We start from the raw sequence: 13,079 nt of genomic DNA, 5'->3' as shown, positions 1-13,079 counted from the left end.
CCGGGCTCAAGGAACCCTTTTACCTCGGCCTTCCAGGTTGCTGGGAGTACAGGCGCGTGCCCCCATGCTTGGCTAATTTTTTTTTTTTTCTGTATTTTGCAGAGATGGAGTTTCGTCACATTGCCCAGGCTGGTCTTGAACTCAGGGCTCAGGCAGTCTGCCTGAGCAGTCTGCCGTTCTTGGCCTCCCAAAGTGCTGGGATTACAGGCATGAGCTACTGCACTTGGCCACTAGTTACTTCTCTTTGGCTTAGTTTCCTCATTTGTAGGTGGGGATCATAACAAAACCTATTGCATACAGTTGTGTTTGGAACTTGAATAAGTGTTCAATTATGTGTTTTCATTTATTATTGATCTAGGTTGGAAGATAAAGAGGTACGAATGGTATAGATTTTTTCTCTGTAAGATAATTAAAGTGTGTAAGAAAAAAATCATGTTTTTTTCTTTCAAAAAACCCTACTTTTTTTTTTTTTTTTTTTCCCCATTTAACCAATTGTTGTTGAGAAAAACTCTTATAAGGACATGAAAGACTCTAGGTAATGAAGTGGCTGTTGATGTGCAGTTTGTTGGAAATTTTTATTGTGCTTCGTGTTATTACATTGTACATGCCTGTTAGAAATGTGATTGGAAATGCTTTGTACATTTAAATCCAAAGGCTTCAAGTAAGAAGGGTAACTTTTCCTTTTGTGGCACTCCTGGGGTTGTTAAGGCTGATTTAAGCTGCTGCTGACTCGATTGTGGTGATTGCTCTTCTAGTTGGGCATACTTTTTACTTTCTTTTAGAATGTTTTTAAATTGGACTTGAACTGAACTTTTGTAAATGGAAGGCTCTGAGCTCAGATATGGTTTGTAGTAATAATAATAATGGTCACAATCTTTTTTGTTGTTGTTGTTTTTTGAGACTGGTCTTACTCTTGCTTAGGCTGGAATATAGTGGTGCGATCATGGCTCACTGCAGCCCTGGGCTCAGGTGCGCCTCCTCAGCCTCCCAAGTAACTGGGACTGCAGGCACGCACCATCATGCCTGGCTAATTTTTGTATTTTTTGTAGAGATAGGGTTTTGACATGTTGCCCAGACTGATCTCGAACTACTAAGCTCAAGTGATCCTCCTGCCTTGGCCTCCTAAAGTGCTGGGCTTAACAGGTGTGAGCCACTGCACCGGGCCGTATTATTTTTGGAGGACTTAAAAAGTGATTGCAGTCTATGCCTTTCATCTTATACTGATGTGTCAATATTTATGGCTTCAAAGAAGTTATAAATACATTTCATTTTTTCCCTGCCAAAACTGTTAAGTTTTATCTTAAAATTCTATTCCAGTGTAAATATAATTAATAAGTAACAAAATTATTGGGGTTTGGATTCATATAACATTTCCTTATTTTATATCCTTACACATTGTGATATTGTACTGTATTTAAAATATACTATATATTATTTTAAATGTATTATAATTATATATGCACATAATATAGGTATATAATAAATACACGTGTATTATTTTAGGTGGTTTTCTGTGTTGGCCTATTGCTTGTGTAATTCATTTAGCTTTTTCCAGTCAGCTATTCAGACTCAGCTTTCAGCTGTGCATGTACATATATATCCACACATATAATTTTTTTATTTTTGTTTTTTTCAAGAGACAGGATTTTGGTCTGTTGCCTAGTCTGGATTATAATGGTACAGTCATAGCTCACTGCAGCCTCAAGCTGCTGGGCCCAAGTGATCCTCCCACCTCAGCCTCCCAAGTAACTGGACTACAGGCACATGCCCCACGCTGGCTAATTTTTTGAAAATTTTTAGTAGAGATGAGATCTGACTATATTGTGAGATCTCACCATATTCCAAGATCTCCTGGGCTCAAGCAATTCTCCTGCCTTGGCCTCCCAAAATGTTAGGATTACAGACATGAACCATTGGGGCCAGCCACAACTGTTTTGTGTATTAATTTTCATAGTTGTCCTTGTAATATTAAATTTTAATCAGGTTCTGTTTGGTATTAATGACAGGAACAGTCTCCTTTAATTCTTCTGAGGTTAAGCAGAATGTAAGTCAAAAATTAATTAATGTCAAAGCACTGTCTTTGTTTTTGTTTTTCCATTGACCCCATGGGTGGTGTGGCTGAGCAGTCTAACTTGCTGGGTGTGGTGGCTCACGTGTGTAGCCTCTAGCACTTTGGGAGGCCAGGAGTTTAAGACCAGCCTGAGCAACATAGCGAGACCTCAGCTCTACAAAATATAAAGAACATAAAAAATAAAAACGTTGTGTATTAAGGCTTTAGCCTCCTTGGGGGCATAGATTTGAATTCCACCACTGCTCGTATGCTTGCTCTTTAAAATTGTAGTAAAATACACATAATATAAAATTTGCCATCTTAACCATTTTTAAGTATACCGTTTAGTGGTGTTAAGTATAATATATTCATATTGTTATGAAACAGATCTTCAGAGCTTTTTCATCTTGCAAATCTGAAGCTTTGTACCCATCAAACCACTCTTCTCTTTTACCTTTTTCCAACTGCCTGTAACTACCATCTTACTTTCCGTTTCTGTGAATTTGAGTACTTTAGATACCTCATATAAGTGGAATCACATAGTATTTGTCTTTTTGTGACTGGCGTATTTCACTTAACGTAATGTCTTCAAGGTTCATCCATGTAACAGGATTTCCTTTTTTTTGTTTTTTTGTTTTTTTTTTGAGATGGAGTCTTGCTCTTTCGTCCAGGCTGGAGTACAATGGCACGATTTCGGCTCACTGCAACCTCTGCCTCCCCAGTTCAAGTGATTCTCCTGCCTCAGCCTCCCGAGTAGCTTGGATTATAGACACCCACCACCACACCTGGCTAATTTTTGTACTTTTAGTAGAGACGAGGTTTCGCCATGTTGGCCAGACTGGTCTCGAACTCCTTACCTCAGGTGATCTGCCTACCTCAGCCTCCCAAAGTGCTAGGATTACAGGCATGAGCCACCGCACCCAGATTGATTTTCTTTCTTTTTTTTTTTTTTGAGTTGGAGTTGTCGCTCTGTCACCCAGGCTGGAATGCAGTGGTGCGATCTCTGCTCACTGCAAGCTCTGCCTCCTGGGTTGACGCCATTCTCCTGCCTCAGCCTCCCAAGTACCTGGGACTACAGCCGCCCGCCACCACACCCGGCTACTTTTTTTTTTTTTTTGTATTTTTAGTAGAGACGGGGTTTCCCCATTGTTAACCAGGATGATCTCGATCTCCTGACCTCATGATCCACCCGCCTTGGCCTCCCAAAGTGCTGGGATTACAGGTGTGAGCCACCGCACCCAGCCAATTTTCTCTCTTTTTAAGGCTGAATAATATTCCACTGTATATATATATTTCTGTGTTGTTTTTGTGTGTGTGTGTGTGACAGAGTTTTGCTCTGTCACCCAGGCCTGGAGTGCAGGGGTGCAATGTTGGCTCACTGCAACCTCTGCCTCCCGATTCAAGCAATTCTCTTGCCTCAGCCTCCCAAGTAGCTGGAATTACAAGTGCATGCCACCATGCCCAGCGAATTCTGTATGTATTTTATATATATATATTTTTAGTAGAGAAATATATATATATATATTTTTAGTAGAGATTTTTAGTAGAGATGGGGTTTTGCCATGTTGTCCAGGCTGGTCTTGAACTCCGTGACCTCAGGTGATCCACCCACCTCAGCCTCCCGAAGTGCTGGGAAATGAGCCACCACGCCCAGCTATATTCCAATTTTCTTTATTCTTTTGTCAGTGGACATTTAGATTGCTTCCACATCTTAACTATTGTCAGTAATGCTTCCTTTGTATTTGTGAACGTGGGTGTGCAAATATTTCTTTAACACCCTGCTTTCAGTTGTTTTGGATGTGTACCCAGAAGAGTGATTACTGCAGCATGTGATATTTCTATTTTTAATTTTTTGAGGAACCTCCATACTGTTTTGCATAGTGGATGCACCCTTTTACAATCCTACCAACAGTGCTGTAGACACTCGTGCTTTTCTGGTGTGATTTTTTTTTTTTTTTTTTTTTTGTATAATAGTCATCCTGTAGGTATAAGGTGATACCTCATTGTGGTTCTGATTTGCATTTCTCTGATGATTAATAATGTTGAGCATCTTTTCATATGCTCATCAGCCTTATTAACTTTTGAGAATATCAAATCCTTTGTCCAGGACAGTCTCTTAAATAAATGGTGCTGGGAAAACTGGACATCCATATGCAAAAGAAACTAGACCCTTTATCTCACTATATAAAAAAAACAAATCAAACTGGATTAATGACATAAATCTAAGACCTCAAACTATGAAACTACTACACAAAAACATTGGGGAAAATCTCCGGGACATTGGAGTAGGCAAAGATTTCTTGAGCAATATCCCACCAACATAGGCAACCAAAGCAAAAGTGAACAAATGGGATCATACCTAATTAAGAAGCTTCTTCACAGCAAAGGAAAGAATCAACAAAGTGAAGATACAACCCACAGAATGGGAGAAAATATTTGCAAACTACCCATCTGACAAGGGATTAAAAACCAGAACATATAAGGAGCTCAGACAACTCTATAGGAAAAATATCTAATAAATTGATTTAAAAATGGGCAAAAAATCTGAATAGATATTTCTCAAAAGAAGACATACAAATGGCAAACAGGTATATGGAAAAGGTGCTCAGCATCATTGATCATCAGAGAAGTGCAAATCAAAACTACAATGAAATATCATCTTACTCTAGTTAAAATGGCTTTCATCCAAAAGACAGACAATAACAAATGCTGGCGAGGATGTGGAGAAAAGGGATCCCTCGTATACTGTTAGTGGAAATGTAAATTAGTACAACCACTATGGAAAACAGTTTGGAGGTTCCTTAAAAAACTGAAAATAGAGCTACCATATGATCCAGCAATCCCACTGTTGAGTGGGTGTTTACCCAACAGAAAGGAAATCAGCATATCAGAAAGATGCGTGCACTCCCATGTTTGTTGCAACACTATTCATGTTAGCCAAGATTTGGAAGCAACCTAAGTGCCATCAACAAATGAATGCGGCTGGGCACGGTGGCCCATGCCTGTAATCCCAGCATTTTGGGAGGCTGAGGCAGGCAGATCGCTTGAGGTCAGGAGTTCGAGACCAGCTTGGCCAACATGGGGAAATCCCATCTCTACTAAAAATACAAAAATTAACCAGGCATGGTGGCATGCACCTGTAGTCCCAGCTACTCAGGAGGCTGAGGCAAGAGAATCACTTGAACCCTGGAGGCGCAGGTTGCAGCGAGTCTTGATCATACCACTGCACTCCAGCCTGGATGACAGAGCAAGACCCCATCTCAAAACAAAACACACACACACACACACACACACACACACACACACACCCCCAGATGAATGTATAAAGAAAATGTGGTACATATACACAATGGAGTACTATGCAGCCATAAAAAAGAATGAGGTCCTGCCATGTGCAACAATATGGATGGAACTGGAGGTCATTTTGTTAAGTGAAATAAATCAGGCACAGAAAGACAAACTTCTTGTGTTCTCACTTATTTGTGGGAGCTAAAAGTGAAAACAATTGAACTCATGAATGTAGAGAGTAGAAGGATGGTTACCAGAGGCTTAGACGGGTAGCAGTGGTGGTGGGGAAGTGGGTATGGTTAATGGTTATAAAAAAATAGTTAGAAAGAATGAGTAAGACCTGGTATTTGCTAGCATGACAGGGTGACTGTAGTAAAAAATAATTTAATCTTATGTTTCAAAATAACTAAGAAAGTATAACTGGATTGTTTGTAACACAAAGGATAAATGCCAGAGGTGAATTTGAGGCTGCAGGGAGCTATGACTGCACCACTATGCGCTAGCATGGGTGACAGAGCAAAATTCTGTCTCTTAAAAATATATATATATATATATATTTTTATATATTATATATATTTTATATATTTTATATATATATATTTTTTTCACCACCCTATTTACCCTGATGTGATTATTATGCATTGCATGCCTGTATCAAGATATTTCATGTAACCCATAAATATATACACCTACTATGTACCCATGAAAATTTAAAAAATTAATCTAAAAAATCCTTTGCCCATTTTTTAATTGGGTTGATTTTTTTTGTTGTTACTGAGTTGCAGGAATTCTTTGTATATCCTGTACGTTAACTCTTAATCAGACACATGACTTGCAAATATCTTCTCCCATTCTATAGGTTGCCCTTTCACTCTTGATTGTATCTCTGTTGTTGTTGTTGTTGTTTTTGAGGTAGGGTCTCACTCTGTTGCCCAGGCTGGAGTGTAGTGGCAAGATCATGGCTCAATACAGCCTTGACCTCCTGGGCTCAGGGGATCCTCCCACCTCAGCTTCCCAAGTAGCTAGGACTACAGGCACACACCACCACTCCCTGCTAATTTTAATTAATTAATTAATTAATTTTGAGGCAAAGTCTTGCTCTGTCGTCCAGGTTGGAGTGCAGTGGCACGGACTCAGCTCACTGCAACTTCCACCTCCTGGGTTCAAGCAGATACTCCTATTTCAGCCTCCTGAGTAGCTGGGATTAGAGGCGTGCACCACCACGCCCAGCTAATTTTTTATATTTTTAGTAGAGATGGGGTTTTACCATGTTGGCCAGGCTGCTCTCGAACTCCTGATCAAGTGATCCACCTGCCTCAGCCTCCCAAAGTGCTGGGATTACAGGCATGAGCCACTGTGCCTGGCCCCCTGCTAATTTTAAAACATTATTTGTAGTAGAGACGGGGTCTTGCTTTGTTGTCCAGGCTGGTCTTAAACTCCTGGGCTCAAGCAGTCCTCCCACTTCAGCCTCCCAAAGTGCTGAGATTACAGGTGTGTGTCACTGCCCCTGGCATACACAAAAAAAATTCGGTTCTAATGTAAACCCTGGAGACCAAATGATTGACATATAATATCATTTAATCTTTTTTTTTGTTTTGTTTTGTTTTGTTTTTTGAGTTGGAGTCTTGCTCTGTCACCCAGATTGGAGTGCAGCTGTACTATCTCAGCTCACTGTGACCTCTGCCTTCTAGGTTCAAGCAATTCACCTGCCTCAGTCTCCCGAGTAGCTGGGATTACAGGCGTCCACCACCACGCCCAGCTAATTTTTGTATTTTTGGTAGAGACAGTGTTTCACCATGTTGGCCAGGCTGGTCTGGAACTTCTGACCTCAAGTGATCCGCCCACCTTGGCCTCCCAAAGTGCTGGGATTACAGTTGTGAACCACTGTGCCAGGTCCCATTTAATCTTAACAATGGACATTGTCATAAAATCATTTGCATTTCCAAATGCTCCTTGTAGCTTTAAAACCTTATAGATGGGGGTTTCGTTACCTGTGTAATTGCAGCTTCTTAGTTGTGTGACCTTGGAAAAGTGCTTAACCTTTCAGTCTCAACACTGTCATCTGTAAAGTGTAGGTACTAGGGGAAATGCCTATTTCATAGACTTCTTGAAAGGGATCAGACGAGATGATATCTGTAAAGTGTTTGGCATAGTGGCATAGTGCTCAACTGAAAGGCATCAGTCAGTGGTGAATATTTTTATTAGGCATACATTCATGAACATCTAGATGTTTGAACCTCAGAAGAAATCAGAATGGGCTTCAAAGGAATGTGATGTCTCAGTATCTTTAGTTTTTTTTTTTTCCTGTTTAATTTTACAGAAGTAACCTCCGGGAGTACCCAGTTGTTTGCTCTTGTGTTCAGTGAACAGTACTCAGTTTTTCAGCAGTTGTCAGTGGTGGCATTGGTGAGAGTGCCATTTGGAAACATGAGGAGTTTTGGCAGGCTTGGTGGTGTTTGTTGCTAGAGACTGCCTTGGTGTAATTGAAGGTGAAAGTGATGCCTGGGGTTTCTCACTGATTCATCCCTTTGGTGTGGAATTCTGAATAAACTGCATCTGACCTAGGGTGTGGGCAGGCAGAACCCTGAGGACCTCGTTACAGACGAGCTTACTTCTTTGAAATTCCCTTACTGAGTGATTATTCCACACCATTTGGATTTCCTCCTTCTTAGTCTTAACAACTTTGGCTGCTGCTGGAAATAATTAGACAGAAAATGTTCTGGTATTTTTGGCACAATTGACATTTTTACTCTTCTGAAATTAATAGAATCTTAGGATTTTAGAACTGAGAAGGTCCTTAGAAGATCTGTATAAATCTGCCTCTTGATGGTGAGGCTTGTCCTTCAGAACGGAAAGAGCACAGAGCCTTTGACGTCAAGCCCAGTGCCCTTGCTTGTGTCTGGCTAGAGAAGAGACAGAGTATGTTAGCTGGAGAACTGGTACATCTTACCCACAAGCCAATCTAAGGAAACTATTATTATCACTGCTGTGTGCTCCTGCAATCCCTTTTAAGTGCACATCTTACTACTACCTACTATATTTACCAGTTTACTACCTAGGATAGCAACCAATTGAGAAATCCCAGACTGGGTGCGGTGACTCAGGCCTTTAATTCCAGCACTTTGGGAGGCCAAGGCAGGTGGATAAGTTGAGGCCGGGGGTTCAAGACCAGCCTGGCCAACATGATGAAACGTCATCTGTCCTAAAAATACAAAACTTAGCCAGGTGTAGTGGTGCGCACCTGTAATCCCAGCTACTTGGAAAGCTGAGGCAGGAGAATTGCTTGAGTCCAGGAGGTAGAGGTTGCAGTGAGCCGACATCACACCACTGTGCTCCAGCCTGGGCGACAGTAAGACCCTGTCTCAAAAAAAAAAAAAAAAAAAAACTCAGTGGCTTAACACAATAGCAGACTTTTTTTTTTTTTTTCCAATGATAGTAAGTACTTTAGGTTTTGCAGAGCTATATGGTCTCTGTCATGACTACTCAACTTTGCCGTGAAAACTGCCATCGATAGTGTGTAAATGAGTGAGCATGGCTGTGTTCCAATCAAACTTTATTTATGGCCACTGAAATTCAAATTTTATATAATTTGTACACGTCATAAATGTTATTTTTTAGATTTCTTTTCTTCCCCCAATCATTAAAAAATATGAAAAAATAAAATTCATGTTGGAGGAGCAAGTGCTTATGAATAACCAGGACAATCTTGAAAAGGAAGAACACAAGTGGATACATTCAACTGGATATCAAAACAAAGTACACTCATTTCTCGGTACACATAGGATGTTGGTTCCAGGACCCCCCACATATACCAAAATTTGTACATACTCAAGTCCCTCAGTGGGCCGTGGGAAACCCAAGTATATGAAAAATTGGCCGTCTGTATAAGCGTGTTTTACTTCCTGCGAATACTGTATTTTTGGTCACATTTAGTTGAAAAACTGCCTATAAGTGGATCCTTGTGATCAAACCCATGTTATTCAGGGGTCAACTGTAATGAAAATTGACAGTAGCATAGTATAAGATAGAATGGATTGATCAGATATACCTGAGTGAAGTTCTAAACTTTCCACTCTAGAAAGTGGAAAATCCAGAATTTTACTTAGGTATGATTGGTAATTTAATGTATGATAAAAACCACCATTTCAAACCAGTGGGGGAAAAAAATTAGGAACCATTCTTAGGTTGCGTGCCATACCAAAAAAAAAAAAAAAAAAAAAAGTAGGAAGCGGGCAGGATTTAGACCCCAGGCTATAGTTTGTCAAACCCTGTTACCAAGAAATTTATAGGCAAAGGCTCTGGAATCATTTTCCAAAACTGGTATTTCAAGGAACAGTAGTCCTGGCCTGATACTCTTAAGGATATTCCTACTGTTTCTAAGCAGATTAAAGCCTTTGTGAGCAAAGGATACAGACAGGTCACAGAGCAGGCCCTTAAACATGTGCCAAGATGCTCAACATCCCTCAAAATAAGTTAGCACTTTTCATCTCTCAGAGTGGCAGAGACCTCCAAGTTCAACAATCTTTACATTAGTGAGGCCATGGGGAATAGACACTCCTATGCATTGCCTGTGGGTGGGTAATTTAGTACAACCTCTGTAGGGGTAGCTTGGCAAGATCTATCAAAATTACAAACACATATGTGTCTTCTTTGATCCAGTAATTTCAAGTCTCAGATTTATATATCTGCTGTTGATACACATGATATACAAATAAAATGATATACAAATAAAAGTATTCATTGCATTGGCTGGGCTTATGCCTGTAATTCCAGTGCTTTGGAAGGCCAAGGTGGGCAGATCGCTTGAGCCCAGGAGTTCAAGACCATTCCAGGCAACATAGCAAGACCCCATCTTTACAAAAAGTAAAAAATAAAATAAAATAAAATAAAAAGTAAATTAGCCAGGTGTGGTGGTACGTGCCTTAGTCCCAGCTACTTGGGAGGCTGAGGTGGGAAGATCACTTGAGCCTAGGCGTTCGAGGCTGCAGTGAGCTGTGATGGTGCCCCTGAACTCCAGCATGGTTGACAGGAATAAGACCCTGTTTCAAAAAAAAAAAAAAAAAAAAAAAAAAGAATATTCATTGCATCATTGTTAATGTTCATCTGGTGGACTGGTTAAATAAATCACAGTACATTCAGTGTAACACTGTGTCACCATGTTTAAGAAATGAGGGAGCTCTCTATTTATTGATTTGGAATGATCTCCATGATATATTAACCAAACGAGGCGGGACAATTAGTGTAACATGCTACTATTTGTGTAAGAGGAGATACATACATATATATCTGTATATATATGTGTCTGTATATCTATACATGTATATACATACATATACACACATAAGTAAAAAATTTTGTTTGTTTGTACATACATCAAATAGCTCTGAAAAGATGCATAAGAAAGTGATGATATTTGTTGACTCCAGGGCGGGGAACTGGGTGGCTGAAATAGGGTGAGACGTGAGACTTTTCCCTTCCCCTTCCTTTTTTTTTTTTTTTTTTTTTGAGGAAGGTGTGCTTTCTGTCACACAGGTGGGAGTGCAGTGGTGTGGTCATGACTCACTGCAGCCTCAACCTCCTGGGCTCAAGCAATCCTCCTGCCTCATTTTTTTGTAGAGAGGAGGCCTCACTATGTTTCCCAGGCTGGTCTTGAACTCCTGGGCTCAAGCAATTCTCCTACCTCGGCCTCCCAAAGTGCTGGGATTACAAGCATGAGCCACTATGCCTGGCCTGAGACTTTTCTTTCTATACTCTTTTTTCTTTTTTAATCATGTGATTAATTAATTAATTTATTTATTTTTTGAGATGGAATCTCGCTCTGTCACTGGAGTGCAGTGGCGCAATCTTGGCTGAATGCAAGCTCCCCCTCCTGGGTTCACACCATTCTCCTGCCTCAGCCTCCCCAGTAGCTGGGACTACAGGCGCCCGCCACCACGCCCAGCTAATTTTTTGTATTTTTAGTAGAGACGGGGTTTCACCATGTTAGCCAGGATGGTCTCGATCTCCTGACCTTGTGATCCTCCCACCTCGGCCTCCCAAAGTGCTGGGATTACAGGTGTGAGCCACTGCACCTGGCCAAAATCATGTGATTTAAACCATGTGAATGTGGATACCTATTCAGAAAATAAAAGTTAATAAATAAAGTTAATCTTTACAGCCCTGTAAAGCCCTACAATAGGGAAACATGGTTAGTTGTATTTATTCATTTCTGTGAGTAACATCAAGTACCACTTGTGTTCTGTGGAATGCACTTTGAGTACTTCTTTTCAAAATGTTGCCCCACCTGCTCTCCTCCCACTTACTCCAGTTTCTTCTCTCTCCATTGTACTTCTAATGTTTGGGTTTAAGTTAGTGGTGAGAAAGAATTATGTGGAGAAAAACAAGTGATGGTATAATAATTATAACTTTTAATTCAGAATTGAAAAAATTTTGGGTTGGGCATAGTGGCTCATGCCTGTAATTCCAGCACTTTGGGAGGCCGAGGTGGGCGGATCACTTGAGGTCAGAAGTCCAAGACCAGCCTGGCCAACATGGTGAAACCCCGTCTCTACTAAAAATATAAAAAAATTAGCTGGGGTTGGTGGCATGTGCCTGTAGTCCTAGCTACTTGGGAGGCTGAGGCACAAGAATTGCTTGAACCCAGGTGGCAGAGGTTGCAGTGAGCCAAGATCGTGCCACTGCACTGCAGCCTGGGTGACAGAGTGAGACTCCATCTCAATTAAAAAAATAAAAAATTTTAAAATGTTAATTAAATTTAAAATTACCTTCAAGTTACCACTCACAGGGCCAGAGGTGTTGAAACTTGATTTTCTCAGCTTTGGGGTGTGTGGGCTGAGGGCCGGGGGTCTAGAGCTCCCAGGATGCTGGCTTCTTCAAGAATCCTACCCATTGGCTGGGTGTGGTGGCTCGTGGCTGTAATCCTGGCACTTTGGGAGGCTGAGGTGGGCGGATCACCTTAGGTAGGGAGTTCGAGACCAGCCTGGCCAACATGGTGAAACTCCATCTTTACTACAAATACAAAAATTAGCCGGCCATGGTGGCAGACGCCTATAGTCCCAGCTACTGGAGAGGCTGAGGCAGGAGAATTGCTTGAACCTGGGAGGCAGAGGTTGCAGTGAGCTGAGATGGCGTCACTACACTCCAGCCTGGGCGACAGCGTGAGACTTCGTCTCAAAAAAAAAAGGAATCCTACCCCTTAACTTCAGTGTGCTGTATACATGCAATTATTTTCAGTGCATGCAGTAATGCAGAAAGGCTGGTAAATATTGCTCTAGGTAAAATGTAGTCTTTTTAAAATATGTGCTGTGTAAAAATGATGATGGAAGACAAAGTAGTTGTGGTCTTCGGGAAAATCCTAGTGGCCATTTTACTCCAATGTGGGAGTACTTGGCCTTGTTTCTGCTGGGAGCCTTTTTAGAATGGTTGTGACCTAGTGTGTTCTTGGTGAGGGCACTCACCCAGTACCCCATAAACTTGCTCACTGCCAGTGTCTCCCATACAAGCCTATTGGAAGGGAAGGAAGATTCACATTTTAGGAAATGATCTTGCATTGACTGTAAGTTACCAAGAAATAGCCCATCAAAAAACTTAGATATGTTCACATTCTGTGGGAATAATGCCCTTCCAATCCACCTCAGAACTGGTATCACAGCTGAGAACCACTGTCCTACAAGAGTAAGTTAAATTTCATGTTGTGGCCAACTGAGGATAAGTTAATTTCAAACTACCAAATAAGAGAGAT

The 13,079-nt window shown here is 40.9% G+C and overlaps 1 protein-coding gene across 2 annotated transcripts in view; it reads left to right on the top strand.

Moving 5' to 3' along the window:
* LOC105464920 (potassium voltage-gated channel modifier subfamily G member 3) overlaps nt 1–13,079 on the top strand; it is a 73,390-nt gene that overhangs the window by 41,191 nt on the left and 19,120 nt on the right. The window lies entirely within an intron of this gene.

Source organism: Macaca nemestrina, chromosome 13 (assembly GCF_043159975.1).
Source record: "Macaca nemestrina isolate mMacNem1 chromosome 13, mMacNem.hap1, whole genome shotgun sequence".
NCBI lineage: Eukaryota > Metazoa > Chordata > Mammalia > Primates > Cercopithecidae > Macaca > Macaca nemestrina.
The sequence above is the reverse complement of the archived record's forward strand: the minus strand, read 5'-3'. Positions and strand labels throughout refer to the sequence as shown.